The following is a 17,297-nucleotide window of genomic DNA, read 5'->3' as shown; positions in this document are numbered from 1 at the left end:
CAGCTGCCGAGGGAAGCCAAGCTGACAGCTCCGGGCAAACGCCTCTAGGCGGAAGACTGCCAAGACGCGCTCTGGCCGGCTTCCCGCGCTGGGAAACACGCGGCGGGGGTGGAGAGGGAGCTCGAGGGAGCCTCGGCTCTGCCCGGGAAAGGCGGGGAGGTGGAGGGTCTGGTTGCTAGTGGGTAGATCTGGGTTGTTATCGAAGCTGAGTTTTCTGAGGTGGGTCCTTCTATATTCCTAAGAATAGATTTGGTTGCACTGCATAGCATTTCCCCCTAAAACATGTGCTGCGGTTACTTGTTTCAGCAACTATAGTATAGCAAAGTTATCAATACAGGCCTAGACATGGGCGCAGCCAGGATTTTTGTAAGGGGAAGCAGTCCTTTTGTTAGAGGGGGAGAGCCTCAGTTAGCTATTTATTTTTAATATATATATATTGGGGGGGGGCAGCTGCTCCTCCCTGCCTCCCCACTTATGGGCCTAGAAGCCCCCTGTGGAAAGGGGGGGGTAACCAAAGCAGCTGTGTTTTATCTGGGTGCCAAATTTAATGGCCTCACAGCCTGGATGTCCCCAAATGACCATCCAGAGAGCGACCAATGTTGGGGGCAGAAGCAACCAGGCCCCACATAAGTACCTGAACTGGCATCTGGGCACGTGGGACCCAGCAGGGCCTACGCTGATTGGCGCAGCATCTTTTTTCTAAAAAATAAATAAATCCCACATTTTATAGTTGGGTGGGGTTGATGGCCATGTCTTACTCTGACCAGGCACATACATGCTAACAGATGCCTATTTTATAATTTTTATTTTAAATCCGCACTATCATTTTCTACAAAGTGGTTATTACTCCCAAGTGAATGTGCTTTTTACCAGATGCAGAAGCAAACCCCATTTTGTTCAGGATGGTGCTATGATTTAAGCGAGTTTAAAATGAGAAACTCCATGTGTTCAGAGTATTCCCCCCCCCCCATCACGGTTGGCAAACTTTTTTATTTGCTCTAATGTATTAGGAATGCAGAAGCAGCTGTAAAACATGAAGTGATGGAGGAAGTAGAGTAATGTTAATTTTGTGCTTCACAACCAAAATAATACACGAAAAGGAGGGAAAGGTTGTAAGACCACTGAGTCTGGGGACTAATATGGGAGGGTGGGGGAAGGCCAAAGGGATTTGGGCCTTTGACATGCATATGTAAACTCATCTGACATATGTATAACCATATAGGTCTACTCTACGCATTCTGAAGTGGTAGCAAGAAGGGATTGCTACCTATATATATGAAGCTGCCTCATCCTGAGTCAGGCCATTGGTCCATCAAGTGGATTGTCTACACTGAAAATTGAAACTGGAGTTTTTTCCAATCCCACCTGGACATGCTGGCTGAAAAACCAGGGACCTTCTGCACACAAATTATGCATTCTCCCACTGAGCTAATGCTTATCTGGTTTTTTCCTTAAAAAAAAATTCTCTGAAACTCGAAATCTTGCACAACAAAGAAGCAGGATAGAATACATGTCTCCCTAGTTTGATATGTTTTTGCTTTCAGATTTTTAGTGTGTGGTGGTGGTCATGTAAAGTATGGGAGCATTTAAAAATGGCACACACACACAACTGCAGTCTCAAAAAGTGGTAACAGTGTTCTGCCACCTCATTCTGCTGCAGGTGTAGACCAGGACCCAGTGTGAAGAACCATTGAGTTGTCCCAAAATCTAGGTGCTTCTGTGAAACGATGCCATGAGATCTGAAAGACATCTGTATGTGACATTGCTGCAAATCGGTGAGGACAAGATGTGGTTACTCAGTAATGAGGGGGGAGGCTATTCACGTGCTCAGAATACTGTATTATGACTTCACATGCTCCAAAGCTGAGCCATAGTGTGGAAAAAGAAAGGCTGGCTTGGAGCCCTGTCTCAGATTAAGTATAATAGTCACAGGGTCAGTAAAATGTTACAAGCCAGTGTTCCCAAAGTGGGATTTCAGCTTTGGCGTGACAAACTCAGAAGCTCATATACTAGCTACATAACTGACACTGCTTTCTCCCTGTAAGTGCATTATTTTACAGAGTGACCCTGCAAACACTACAACTGTTGCCAGTGAAGATGTTTGCCATATCTCCATATTATAGTTTTAACCCAAACATGTGAAGCATTTTACATTTACACTTTAAAAACTTAAGGAGGAACCCCAAGGCAACTCTTCCCCTCCACACCCAACATTTCAAACCACACTTACTTATTTCTTAGGTGCTATATAGAAGACATTAAAGGTAAGCACAACAATACCACTTAAAATGCAATATGTTGGGACTGTTTAATCCTGGATATAGTCAGCCTTTGAACGCTGGCCATTGAAATCTCTTCTTTGCCCATCAAAACATCAAAGAATATCGTTGCATCCAAACTAAGCTGCTCTGAGTTCCACTGAAATCAAGTTCCACTGTAGTTCCACTGAAATAAAGACTGACGGCTAAACTGTCAGAAAGCGTGATGAACAATCTGGATCCAACAGATTTCTCCTCCTTCACTAATCCAGTTCTCTCCTTCTCTGTAGATACTGATATCTATGTTCAGCCTGCATTTGAGGAGTTAATAAATATAATGGTATAAAAGAGAAGGAACATTTGTGCTCAATATCTTCTTTAGCATGGGTATTATGTAATAGCCTTGAGGACAGACTTGTATACTTGGCAAAGCACCTTGACACGAGCGGAATGGAGCTGTCTTCTCTGTGTAGTTTGCTGTTTCATTTACAACACTAGGTTTACAAGGCTTATGTTTGTAATGCTGACCTAAACATTTAAAACTCACATAAGACCATTCAAGTGCCCTTTGCTAAAAAATATTCACACAGCTGGGAGCAGCAGTTATATGAAGTGCGAAGAATGGGCAACTCATCCCCTGTAAAATAAAATTTTTGCATAATCCTAAAATATGGACCCTTAGGATAAAAGGTAAAGGGACCCCTGACCAATAGATCCAGTCGTGGCCGACTCTGGGGTTGCAGCGCTCATCTTGCTTTATTGGCCGAGGGAGCCAGCGTACAGCTTCTGGGTCATGTGGCCAGCATGACCAAGCCGCTTCTGGTGAACCAGAGCAGCACATGGAAATGCCGTTTACCCTCCCGCCGGAGTGGTACCTATTTATCTATTCGCACTTTGACGTGCTTTCGAACTGCTAGGTTGGCAGGAGCAGGGACCGAGCAACGGGAGCTCACCCCGTCACGCGGATTCGAACCACCGACCTTCTGATCAGCAAGTCCTAGGCTCTGTGGTTTAACCCACAGTGCCACCCGCGTCCCTTATGGACCTTTAGGATACATGTTACCAATTTTAATCACAAATTATGCTATATGGGGAGACAGACAGCAGAGCATTCCCTTCAGCATCCCTGGTAAAAATGGAGGGCAGGACCCAAATCTGATGATTGAAAATTATTACTATTATTTGCCCACACTTTACACTAAGGTCCCCGGATAGGTTACAACATCTTGGGGGGGGGGGAATATTTTCAGCCCCCAGAAATGGGTGAGAAATGTTGGGTGGACCTGGAATGTTTTGAATTTGGAAGAGGGAAGGAGAGTCTTACTACGGGAACGAACAGCAGTGGTTTCCTCTCTCTGCCTAAAAAAATGTACAAAATATATATTTGTTGCTCCCTGTGATAGTGGCAGCTGAAGAGTTCTTCTCAGCAGTCACCAAGAAAAGCTATGCAAAAAATGCATTTTAACATTTTTTTTCAAGAAAGGAAAGCACTGCCGTCTGCTGCTAAAATTTCCCACAAAACTAGGGGGGTATTCCCATTCCTTGACAATCTACAAATCCCACCCCTCAAGTCTGCCACTTTTTAGCATAGTGGTGTGATGGAGTAATTCATTTCAGCCCTAGTACAGTCAGGGGGATTCCAGAGGAGTATTGGTACAGATTATGAAACATTTCAAGGTGCTCCCCCTTTCTATTCTAATGTTCCATGAAAGTAACACATAGGGGAGCAGCTAGAACTCTTTAAGAAAAAGCAATCTGAAACAAGTTTTAAAGGCATTCTTAAATGCTTATAAATAAGAGGCTAGGCACAATTAAGTGGAGAGGGGATTCCATAGCTATGGGGCCACCACAGAGAAGCTCCCGTCTCTCGGGCCTGCAAACTTCATTGATCTTACTTAATGTTGTATTGTCCTCAACAGGCAAGGAAGAGCAGATATTGCACAGTACATATGACAATGGAATGCTCATATATTCGCTTGGGGTTCAGTTTAAACCACTTTAGAATGTAGGTAGGATGGCTGTCTTCCATGAAAGAAAACATCCTTGCACATAGAAAACTAATGTGTCACAGAGAGGGCTGGAGGGGGAGAGTGACTCAGATCTCTCTAGTTGATGTTTTGTGTTCTGAGGAGTTAGTCAGTTATATTATAGGAAACAGTATTCTATCAGGGAGCCACCATCTGCAATCTGAAATAGTACAACCTAGACCAACGTTTGCTATTTCAATGGGCCCAAGGATAGGACTGCACTAAGTCATGCTGTTTGAAAAATGCAGAGCAATTTGTCCTTGACAATCACTCTATAACCATGGAGAGCAGTCATCTGGGATGAATGGTGCAACCTGCCTTAACAAGTGCTTCCAGCTAATGGATGAAGCTAATTTTCTGTGTCCTGAAAGAGACAGGTTAAAAATTAAGAACCAGAACAGCAGGCCTGTGGCTTTATCCCACTGAAGTGAAAAAGAATAGCAGTGACACAGGCTATCTCATAGCTGGATATAGAGTGCCTAAACAGTGCAACTACACATGACAAGGAACCAAACCTGTCTCAAAAACAATATATTGAACCAGTGGGCTATTGAATAAATTATCCAAACAGAAAAGCAGCATATCCACTTTAAATGTGAATTCAATACTATGAATTCTAAAGTGAGAAAGATTAGCAGCTGTAGCAGAATCACACTTCTGCCAAATTATAAAAAAATTAAAGGTATGAGTATCAAGGACCTTTAAAGCCTCCTGCTGCTACAATTACAGCCCTACTAGACAATTTTCAAAAGACATTTAGTTGGCCTCAAATCTGCTATCAGGCAAGTCAAGACTTCATGCAGCAGATCTGGGGCACAATTAAAGGAGATAAAAGTTGTTGGTTCTGTGTGTGGAGTTGGTTAGATTTTCTGTCCCTGGAGTTGAAGCACCTCCTGCTTGGCCCTTTTGGAATGTCACATTCTTTGAATCATAGAATCATAGAGTTGGAAGAGACCACAAGGGCCATCGAGTCCAACCCCCTGCCAAGCAGGAAACACCATCAGAGCACTCCTGACATATGGTTGTCAAGCCTCTGCTTAAAGACCTCCAAAGTAGGAGACTCCACCACACTCCTTGGCAGCAAATTCCACTGTCGAACAGCTCTTACTGTCAGGAAGTTCTTCCTAATGTTTAGGTGGAATCTTCTTTCTTGTAGTTTGGCTCCATTGCTCCGTGTCCGCTTCTCTGGAGCAGCAGAAAACAACCTTTCTCCCTCCTCTATGTGACATCCTTTTATATATTTGAACATGGCTATCATATCACCCCTTAACCTCCTCTTCTCCAGGCTAAACATGCCCAGCTCCCTTAGCCGTTCCTCATAAGGCATCGTTTCCAGGCCTTTGACCATTTTGGTTGCCCTCCTCTGGACACGTTCCAGTTTGTCAGTGTCCTTCTTGAATTGTGGTGCCCAGAACTGGACACAGTACTCCAGGTGAGGTCTGACCAGAGCAGAATACAGTGGCACTATTACTTCCCTTGATCTAGATGCTATACTCCTATTGATGCAGCCCAGAATTGCATTGGCTTTTTTAGCTGCCGCGTCACACTGTTGGCTCATGTCAAGTTTGTGGTCAACCAAGACTCCTAGATCCTTTTCACATGTACTGCTCTCAAGCCAGGTGTCACCCATCTTGTATTTGTGCCTCTCATTTTTTTTGCCCAAGTGCAATACTTTACATTTCTCCCTGTTAAAGTTCATCTTGTTTGTTTTTGCCCAGTTCTCTAATCTGTCAAGGTCGTTTTGAAGTGTGATCCTGTCCTCTGGGGTGTTAGCCACCCCTCCCAGTTTGGTGTCATCTGCAAATTTGATCAGGATGCCCTTAAGTCCATCATCCAAGTCGTTGATAAAGATGTTGAATAAGACCGGGCCCAAGACAGAACCCTGTGGCACCCCACTAGTCACTCTTCTCCAGGATGAAGAGGAACCATTGATGAGCACCCTTTGGGTTCGGTCAGTCAGCCAGTTACAAATCCACTGAGTGGTAGCATAGTCAAGACCGCATTTTACCAGCTTCTTTACAAGAATATCATGGGGCACCTTGTCAAATGCCTTGCTGAAATCAAGGTAGGCTATATCCACTGCGTTCCCTTCATCTACCAGGCTTGTAATTCTGTCAAAAAACGAGATCAGGTTAGTCTGACATGACTTATTTTTCAGAAATCCATGCTGACTATTGGTGATCACAGCATTCCTTCATAGGTGCTCACAGACTGTTTGCTTAATGATCTGCTCCAGAATCTTCCCTGGTACTGATGTCAGACTGACTGGGCGGTAATTATTTGGGTCCTCTCTTTTCCCCTTTTTGAAAATAGGGACAACATTTGCCCTCCTCCAGTCTGCCGGGACTTCGCCTGTTCTCCAGGAATTCTCAATTTGAGCTGGAATTTGAATTTGAGCTGGAAGCCTTGCTCTGTCATCTGAAGTGTGCTGCAAGCTGTGGTTGCTCAGTGATGATAGGAAATGCATTCTGCCCATGTTTAGAAACACACTTTTCTGAACTACCGCTGTGTAGTCTGGTATCTAGTTTTCAGCCTAAAAGTTTCTCCTCTTCCCTGCTCCACTGAAACACACATTTAACAGCAGGCATTCTGAACCAGCAGGCCAAGTGAAGTTATATTTTTTCCTCCAAATTCTTCACATCTCTTTGGACCAAACTCTCTTACAATTCAGTGGATCAAAACATGAGTTTGATAGCTTACTCAGCATGATGCCTGTGTCATTTTAGATCGCTTCTCACACTGTGGGCAATATAAATGACATGAATTTGTTAGGACAGTGGTTTTCAGTCTCTGGTCAATGGATCAGGGCCAGCCCACAGACTGCTTGTTGCTGGCAGTAGAGGACTCGCAGTTTTTTGCTGCCAGATGGAAACTTCACTCCTCTCTCATTTCTGTATTCTAGTACCAGAGATCAAGCACTCAATATCCTAGCACTGGGAATCTGAACCAGCCTCTATTGATTGGCTGGACTGGAGCAACACGTTTTCTCTCATTAAAAAGGACCACTGCTGTATGGGAAGAGTGTCTAAGATAGGGATGGTTGAATATGTCAATTTCATTTTCTCGTTATTCAGAATAATTTTTGCATCAGTTTGTGATTTTTATACCAAAAAAGAGAACTGGCACAAAAGTTCATACACATTTTCCTGTGCATTTCTCAGCAGACCAATAAGTGAGGGAAGTATTCACTGAGGCCAGGAAGTCTGAAAAACACAGTCATATTTCAATGCCAATGAAGAATCATACCCAGTCCTCGTCCTACTCAGATTAGACCCATTGAAATGAATGAACATGACTACCTTAGCTCAATTAATCTTAGTAAGTCTACTCTAAACTTAGTTGGATACAATCCAAAGTCATTATGGCTGCAACCCTATCCTCCTTTACCTGGTAGAAAGTCCCACTGAACTCAATGGCGATTGCTTCCAAGTAGCAATTATAGGATTGGACTGTTTAAGGCTTACAGAGATAATCAATGGAACTTGGCTGTTCCCCGCCCTCCTTAAATTTCCCCAACCACAAACATAAAACAAAGGGAGATATTTTAATTAAAAATCAATATAATACTGGAATAGGATACTAACACCTTTTGCCTACAGTCATTTTACACTGAGACCTCAATAAAACTCCACTGCTTAAGCACCACCATTTAGAGCAATGCTTTTTTGACATTGAATGCACTGGGTTGCAATAATATGGCAATATCCTTGTTGCTCATTTAGAGAAAATGGCTTCTGTCTCAAGCTTCAGTAGCTCTTAATTATGAGGTTAAAAGGTCTCGTCATTTTCCAGTAGTGGGAAACCTTTAATGTTTTGTATGTACACATAAGTGAATGGGGCTGAGTGGTTTTATTAAAAAAAGAGAGGAAAGGTAGCATTTTTCTTAAGAAAAAATAATCTGCGGTGGTTTACAAGGTGCAATCACTTGACTTGTCAACCGACATCCTTTGGAGCATTACTCGCTTGGTGAAAGGGTCAGGATCATTGCCCCAGGTGTTTGGAAGGTGCTTCAAGGTGTGTCAGCATATTCATGTCAATTCTGCACCTCTCTGGCATGGATTGAAAAGTACAGTTTCGAAATCTCCCCGTGACCCATTATCTATGGATCACTGATAAGAGAGAATGCAATTGCTCTTGTCTGTCATATTCATACAAGTTTGCCTCTGTGCAAAGCAATGCAGCTGCATTTCAGCCTTGTATCTGGAGATTCAAAGCAAGGGCAGAAACGTGTGAATTTATTTACAGACTGTGCATTAAGCAGTTTCACTTACATTATGCAATGTTTAGACTAGCTGTTGCATAAGTAAGTAAAACAGACTCCAGCTCTAATCCTAAACATATAATTTATTTTTCACATGTGCCTCTGCCCTTTTCCCAGTGAACTCTGGGTGCTGCACACTTCGTTAATTTGTCTTCTACTCTCAACACCTCAGGGAAGTAGGTTAACAAGAAAAAGTAATAGTCACGTGCCCAAGGCAATCTAGATTGCTCACAGTGTAGTAGGGATTTCCCAACTTCCTGGTTTCCAGGTTTACCCCTTCCTAATGCTTTAACCTAAGGTTGGCCATATGTTGTTGGTTCCAGATGCTGCAGAACTACAACTCCCATCATCCCCCACCATTGGCCATGCTGTCTTAGGCTAATGGGAACTGGAGTCCGATGAATCTGGTGGGTGCCATGTTTGTTATCCCTGCTGTCACCAGTACTGTACACCACACCAGCATCAAATACTTACTTGAAGATCTTATTCAGTGGAATTGGGGCTGAATCACATGACCACCTCTGGCATGGTTACTACCTGTGTATGCTCACGGGTACCATGTGTTAAGATGGTCATGTAACTCCATGCACACAGAATTCTGTGCAAATTGGATTTTTGCACATGCTTACAAGAGCTTTTAAAGTCTTGTTCAACAGCATAGGTGTCAACAGGATTTTCTGGACCCAGCACACTCTATTATATGGATTAGGCCCTGAAACCCACTTGCTTGCAAACAAGGACACAAATTTGTTTTGTGCAGTATTCAAATTTATGTCCTCTTCTGCAGGTGGATTGGAGGAGCAAAAGATAAATCAGTGGCAACACATGTAATATATTGCCTGACAGACAGAATGTGAAGCTTTTCCTATAACATGTTAAACTTCTGCCTGCCACATACGTACTGTCGGTGTTAGAGGCATAAGAACCCTGCTTTACCCCAATGCCAACCCTAAACTAAAGTTTAGGTTGCAGTCTTGTGGCTACTTACCTAGGACTAATCCTCATTAAACACAAAGAAACTTACTTCTGGGTAAACATGTTTAACAGTGTACTGTATTAACTATACAGTGAATTCTTAATGAGTGTTTGATCTTTAGCTCCTACCTGGGAACTATTACAGCAGGAAATATGCCTGAGCCTTATTGCAAAGTTTTCATATTTTGCACTTTCTGTTGGAGGGAAAAATTCTTTAACATCACTCCACAGTTGCTGTATAGCAGTATTTGAAGAAAAAACTTTTATGGAGATCTCGGATGAACTCACCATGAGAAAGAGGTATATTGGTTGTCTTAAAAAAAGGAACTGCAAATTATGCAGTTTCCAATGGCTAGAAAATAAGACAGAATCAGGAAACATTCACTAAAGGAAAGGTGGGAAAATACATCTCTTTGGATCCCAGGGATTCCTGCTGGGTAGCTGATGGTTCTCAAACCCTCTGGCAGATTGAGATGATGAGACCAATAGCGGATCCAATGGTCAAGAAGGCGGTTTCTGCACATGCTGTAGAGGGAATTGAGGGGCCAATGGGACTCGTCAACCTGGGAAGATAGCCCATCTAGAAAAAGGAAAACTCTGATCCTAAGCCTCCACTGCCTTGCAGGACATATTTTGGGAAAGAAAAGGCTAAGGAATAAACCCTGCAGAAATCTGGAGCACAGAGTTCCTATGATGTTTGGATGGCGCTTTGTTACAGTGTGCCTCCTTCCAGCAATTCCTGCAGCCAAGCTGGTGCCAAACGTCTTGCTCTGCTTTCCTTTGGACCACAAAGCCCAGGACCCTCCACACACACTGCCTGGGCTTGTGCTCTGGAGAGGTCACTTTGGTGCTGCGAATGCAGTGGTTTGACTTCACTCCCAAAGGCGCACTCCATTTTCTCTAGAGAAAGATGGACGCCAATAACAACTGGTGTCCAAACAACTCACTTATCATTGACAGCTCTGCCTTCACTCATTGGCTAAAAACACATACGGGTGACAGCAGTCAGGCTGGCTCGTCTCGCAGTAATCACTTAGAATAGTATCTACATTATACCCGCCTTTCAGCAGCCCTGCTCAATAGTAGCATTAAGAAGGCTTTTCCGTGGGAATTCCTGAGCCACCTCCCTGCGTAGTACCAGGAAATATATTCAGTGCTTACCATGCCAATGATGTTTGTGTGACCCATCTCTTCTTCCCATGCAGTTAGTTAGGATCTAGCTATTGCTCCAGAGTGCCAACCATCTATGATCATGCTTCACTGCTTCCTTTGAGAGATTGAACCACTGATAAGCTGCACTTGTTACAGTAGTGTTGACAAGCCTCTTCCTTCAGCCCCATGCTAGTTGTGAACAAAATTCAAGCCCACTTTGACCAACTTGTTTGGTGGCCCCACCTCTTCAAGACTGCTGATATGAGCGTTTTTCTTTTACCCGGCTTTTTTTCCACACTTTCCATGAATCTGAAAGGTCTTGTTTTATTTGTTGCTACTCCTTTTGCTGCACACTGCTATTTTGCATTTTGCCTTATAGTGACACACCTTGATTTATTGCTCTTGATTGTCGTCAGGTACCTTGTGTACCTCTGATTGGAATAACAGCCTCTAGACATGTAAGAAAAATAAAAAATAAAAAGTTGTCTAAGGATGAAATGGCAGCAACGGCAGGTAATTGCCTTCAAGCTTCATAAATGGAACACTTCTACTCTGTGGATAAAAAGTCATATCACTGAATACCTTGCTCTTCTGACAGTGCATATAGAAATTCAGGCCACATCTAAGCAAGGTCCACTGAATCACTCAGCTTCTTTGGTCTCTCCACTACAAGGTGCCAAGTTGTCCCCACTCTGGCTGCAATCCTGTGCACACTTACCTGGGAGTAAGCACCATTGAACACCCAGTGGGACTTACTTTCAAGTAAGCATTCAAAATATTGGACTGCACAACTTGATTGCTGATAGTATTAAAGAGCCGTTCTGTCAATGTACAGGTCTATGAAAGCAGCTGCCTTTTAAAAGTCAGACTCCTTGTCGATTTCCCCATATGGTGTGCTTTCTTTGTGTTCCTCCTCTGCGAGAGGTCAGGAGGACGGCAGCATGAGAACAGGCCTTTGCTGCAGTGGCACCCTGCTTGTGGAATGCTCTCCCCAGGGAGGCTTGCCTGGTGCCTTTGTTACATATCTTTATGTTAAGTTGTGGGTGAACATATCAGACGACACAGCGGTTCTTCAAACAGCTCTTGTTTATTCAGAGGCCAGAACAGAACTGAGCTGAAGGGCTCAGACAGCCTGCTTATATAGAGCTCCAGTACAACTTTACTGTAGCAACTTTCTAAAACTATCCAATCACTGAACGTCACTTTCGATCCTTCATTTGCATAACTATCTACAGTATCCCCCTGCTGGCCCAGGGTGAGAACTTCAGTACATAACACTTTAGGTGCCAGGTGAAAACATTCCTCTTCTCCGAGATCTTTGGCTATTTAAACAATTGACGGCTTTTTAAAGTGTGTGTGTGTGTGAGGGGTATTGTTTTTGTTTGTTACTATGGTATGTATTTTTGCATTTTTATATTGTAAATTGTCCTGTGATCCTCGGAATAAGGGTGGTATAGAAATTTAAACAACAACAATGATGATGCTTACTCTGACAGGCAGCATGTCTCTGTTGTCTTAGGCAACACCTGCAACCGTATCCTTTTAACTGGAGACACATGAAAGGGTGTGCTCTACCACAAAGCAATGGTCTCTCCTCAGCTTAACATAGGGGTTAGAATCCTTATTGTATTTGTTCTACCCGCCCTGCATGGCAATCCTTGCTCTGATCCAGTACGATTCCTCATGGTGGGTGAATGGAGGTGGAACACTCACAGATATGTTGAGACCTGTGCTTTCAAAGCAATGTGTCTTGTATCAAAGGTGAAGTAGCTGAGGGCTAGACAGCAAACCTGGTGGGCCTCTTCTGTCAAGCCCTTGCTGCAGGTGGATGAAACACGGCCCTGTGCTTCCATTCTCACCTTTTTACCTATTGTTTTTCATCCTACCTCTGCAGATCAGCTTTGATCAAATGTCCTAACATATTATTATAACACCTGCCTCTTCCTCATCTCTTTTTACATCTTTCGCTGTGATTTGCCCCCCGCTCACTAGAATGAAAGTATTTAATTTTTAGCAGATACTAATGAATGCACAGTGTGATTAACAGTGCAATCCTATGTGTGTATACTCAGAAGTAAGTTCCATTGTTTTCAGTGCAGCTTGCTTCCCGGTTAAGTGTTCAATTTACAGGAGGTCAACTTGCAATCCTGCAGATGTTTATCAGGGAATAAACCTCAGTGAAAACAGCAGAAATTACTTCCAAGCATCGGTCATACTGTGCGGAGGCTTTCTCCAGTAAGGATTTTCTTTTCTTTTAAAGCACTTTTAGGGCTGATTTTTATCATCTGAGGTCCATCTCTATGTGCCCTCACCAAGGGAAATGTGAAGGGTGGCAACAAGAGAACGGGCCTTTTCAGTGGTGACTCCCTGCTTAAGAAATGTTCTCCCCAGGGAGGCATGCTTAGTGCCATACTGGCTACTTTTAGAAACAACAACAACAACAACTTTATTATTTGTACCCTGCCCATCTGGGTTTCCCTAGCCACTCTGGGCAGCTTCCAACAGAATATAAAAACACAGTAAAACATCAAACATGAAAAGCTTCCCTTCAGGTGTCTTCTGAGGCAAAAACATTTTTCCAGGCAAAAGCATTCTCTTCAGCCAGGCTTTTGACCTTTAATATAGAGGGTTTTAGATATTATGGTTCCTTTAATATGTAGGATGTGTTAGACAGCCGTTTGTGCATTGTTGTAGTTTTTATTTCGTTTTATTTTTATGTTTTATATTATAACTCACTTTGAGTTTCTCTTGGAAAATATGTGACTAATAACTCTATGAAAGAGAAGTAAGCATAGCTGTCAACATTCCCCTTTTTTTGCGAGGAATCCTATTTGGAATAAGGGAATTCCCCTTAAGAAAAGGGAAACGTTGACAGCTATGGAAGTAAATGAGATGGATGCTGGACCACCAGGAACAGGTCTGGACCCCCCGGAAACCCTGACAACCAATGACATCATAATAACCAACAACTTTTGGGGTTGACTATGCTGCTTCAATTAGAGGAAAGCTTCTGGCAGTCATGTCTGCCATATTTTATTCCCCAGGGAGCTCCTGGGTCCCATTTGGGTCCACTGGCACTCTGAGAAAGGAACATATAGGGGGCAAAGAATATAGAGATTTGCTCCACTTGATACAGCAAATCTACTCTCTAAAGGACTTTTTAAAAAGGAAAATGAGTAGTGGGGGCCCCCCTTCACCACCATTGCCATCGCCTGATAAACAGGAGGGGAAAGAGAGACTAGGGAGACCGACCAGGCAAGTTTTGAGGTGAAGTGAGTTAATGAGCAGGTCAGCTGGGACATCCAGGAATTTGGAGTCAACATGTAGACCACACCCAATTCTATCTCTTTGTTCTATCGGAGCTGAGAGAGGCATGGCTCTGGCTCTTGGAGGCAGTCCTTGGAGGCAGTTATGGGCTGCATGTGGGCCAATAAATTGAAGCTGAATCCTGAAATGACAGAGGTGTTATATTTCCTGAATTCTCAAGTCAGGGAGGTGGGGAGATGGCCTGTCCTGGAAGAATCAGGTCTGCAGATTGGGGGAGGTTCTGGATTCACAGGAGTCTCAGGTGTCCTCGGTGGCTAAGAGTGCCTTTTTCAGCTGTGTCCAGTTTGCCAGTTACAGTCCCTTTTGGACAAAAATGACTTCAAGTGGTTACTGGTTGAGGGTTCTGTTTAGTACAGTACTAGCATAACCTCTGGCTGCATTGGTTGCCAATTAGTTTCTGGAGCCCAAATGAGTGTTTGAAGCCCTAAGCATCTGAAAAACCACTTATTTCCCTACAGAACCTCACAGGTGTTAAGATAGAGAGAGGTGGGCCCTCTTAGTAGTTCCACCACGCTCAGAAGCTCAAGGTGTATGGGTGTGTGTGGCCTAGGAGAGGACATAAGTGGCAGACATTGCAGACACTGGGCTCTCAAATTTCAGCATTGCCTAATAATAATAATAATAATAATAATCATAAAATTAAAGGTAAAGGTACTCCTGCCCGTACGGGCCAGTCGTGACCGACTCTGGAGTTGCGCGCTCATCTCGCTCTAGAGGCCGGGAGCCAGCGCTGTCCGCAGACACTTCCAGGTCACGTGGCCAGCGTGACTAAGCTGCGCTGGAGAGCCAGCACCAGCGCCACACACGGAAACGCCGTTTACCTTCCCGCTAGGTAAGCGGTCCCTATTTATCTACTTCCACTTAGGGGTGCTTTTGAACTGCTAGGTGGGCAGGAGCTGGGACCAAACGGCGGGAGCTCACCCCACCGCGGGGATTCGAACCGCCGACCTTACGATCAGCAAGTCCTAGGCACTGAGGTTTTACCCACAGTGCCACCCACGTCCCAATAATAATAATAATAATAATAATAATAATAATAATAATAATAATAATATATTTATACTCCGCCCTCTCCAGCCAAGACCGGGCTCAGGGCAGCTAATACCAGGTATAAAAACAATTGATTAAAATACAACATTAAAATGCAGCCTCATTTCAGTAGAAACTCAAATCAAAAACTTTTTGGGGATGAAAACGTCAAATCTTCACCAAAGCCAGCTATCCAGACTGGTCCTATGTGGGCCAGAAAAAAGCCAGGGAAGTCCCCATTTAGGAGTTCCATCACAGAAGGAGAAAGGAAAAAGGAAAGGGCAAGGGGATCAAGTTGATTCCAAGACAAAGGCCAGGTGGAACAACCCTTGCCTTACAGGCCCTGTGGAAAGAAATCAGATCCTGCAGGGCCCTGGTCTCATGAGGCAGAGCGTTCCACCAGAGCCAGTGTTGAAAAGGCCCTGGCTCTGGTTGAGGCTAATCTAAATTCCTTAGGTCCCAGGACCTCTAGGGTGTTACTATTTATGGACCTTTAGGTCCTCCGTGGGGCATACAGGGAGAGGCGGTCTCGTAGGTACGAGGGTCCTAGGCCGTGAAGGGCTTTAAAGGTCAAAACTAGCACCTTAAATCTGACCCTGTACTCCACCGGGAGCCAGTGCAGCTTGAAAAGCACTGGGTGAATATGCTCCCATGGCAGAGACCCCGTGAGGAGCCTCGCTGCAGCATTCTGCACCCTCTGGAGTTTTAGAGACAGCTTCAAGGGCAGCCCCGCGTAGAGTGAATTACAGTAGTCATGCCTGGAGGTGACCGTCGCATGGATCACTGTGGCCAGGTGGGGCGGGAAAGGTAAGGGACCAACTGCAATACTGAAATTACTTTCCCCACCCCGGCTGCCACTTGTGCTCCATTCTACAGCATTGTTTACTGACCCTTGCACTGTGGTGCCCTGTGTGACCACACTAGTCACACTACCCTAAAAGCACTTCTGAGGGTATTCCCTGTGGGAGCCCCTAAATTGTGAGACTCCCTCTGTATGGATGTACATCTGGCACCTTCACGAAACAACTTTTACCTTTGCCTTCCTGCCATTTGCTCTCACAAAATAACCCCTCCTGAGCTGTATTGTCCCCACAGGAGAAGAAATTATGAGGTTTCAGTCAGGTAAGTAGGAAGTTATAAAGGGGGGGGGGAGGGGAGGGTATATTTTGAATGAGCAAGGAAATGGTTAAACAAATCCTTACCTCTACCATTATGAATTCAGCATCCCACAAGTGATTTCAATTTTTATTTTTATTTTTACTTAAAAAACAAATCTTGACAGGAGGAAAAACCACTGAACTGCCCATCACATGAAGTTCAGCCCTACATTTTTAGTTTTTATTGGCTTGTTCCATGTGCGTTTGTGTGGAACTTCAATTCCAGATAATCATGATACAAATAAAACATTTCCTCACTCGAGTGAGGAAAATGAGTCAACTGAGATTTGAGGCAGCCTGTCTAACGTTATTTTGATATGCAACAGGCCCAGAGTCCCTGTTTTTATTACCTGCAAAAGACTATCAGAGAAAGCATCAGCTATTCTTACACTTCTGAGGTTTGGCCCGTTCATTTGCTGTTCCAGAAAAAGCAGTTAGATTGCAATTTCTCAATCACTACCTTCGCAAGATGCTGCTTCAGAGGACTGTGCAGTTTCGTATGGGCTCCATCTTGGAAACATCTACACACACTTTGCTGATGAGACCAAGGAAATACAAAGGAACAATTTGCATGACAAACAGTAGCTAGACAGGTGTACATGGGACCAGGATAAGACCATGTCAAAATTCTAATGCATTTTTAAGAACAACTGGTTGGGCTCCTACCTAAATCATTACAAGATCAAACTAGGCAGAACTTTAGCTCCATATTTGTGCCCTAAAGTCAGTGCTTTTGTTTCCTCTCTAAAAAAATGTTTAGGGGTACTCTCATTTTCCTACTCATATTGAAATACTGCCCCTCAATGAGGCCAAGCTTAGATTCACAAAATGTTTAGGGGTACGCGTACCCCTGTGTCCCCCCAGGGAAAAGCCCTAAAGTGCAGGATTTTTAAAAACATAGATTGCGCCTGTGTGTGTGTGTGTGTGTGTGTGTGTGTGTGTGAGAGAGAGAGAGAGAGAGAGAGAGAGAGAGAGAGAGAGAGATCTGGATTAGGGGGGACTCTAGTGTATGGCTCTAGTGTATGGCTATGTAGTCCAATCTAGATCACACCTCTTGCACAGAAGAATAAAGGTAAAGGACCCCTGACAGTTAAGTCCAGTCGCAAATGAC

The 17,297-nt window shown here is 43.9% G+C and overlaps 1 long non-coding RNA gene across 1 annotated transcript; it reads right to left on the bottom strand.

Annotated features, from left to right (window-relative positions):
- Positions 1 to 1,165: 1,165 nt before the first annotated feature.
- LOC310713720 lies at positions 1,166 to 16,990 on the bottom strand. The gene is made up of 4 exons (XR_014529429.1): positions 16,647 to 16,990; positions 13,926 to 14,121; positions 10,683 to 11,123; positions 1,166 to 2,569 (listed from the first exon to the last, which is right to left on the bottom strand). It is a non-coding gene; the product is annotated as an uncharacterized lncRNA (long non-coding RNA).
- Positions 16,991 to 17,297: the final 307 nt, after the last annotated feature.

Source organism: Podarcis liolepis, assembly GCF_965112155.1.
Source record: "Podarcis liolepis genome assembly, chromosome: 8".
NCBI classification, from domain to species: Eukaryota; Metazoa; Chordata; class Lepidosauria; order Squamata; family Lacertidae; genus Podarcis; species Podarcis liolepis.
The sequence above is the reverse complement of the archived record's forward strand: the minus strand, read 5'-3'. Positions and strand labels throughout refer to the sequence as shown.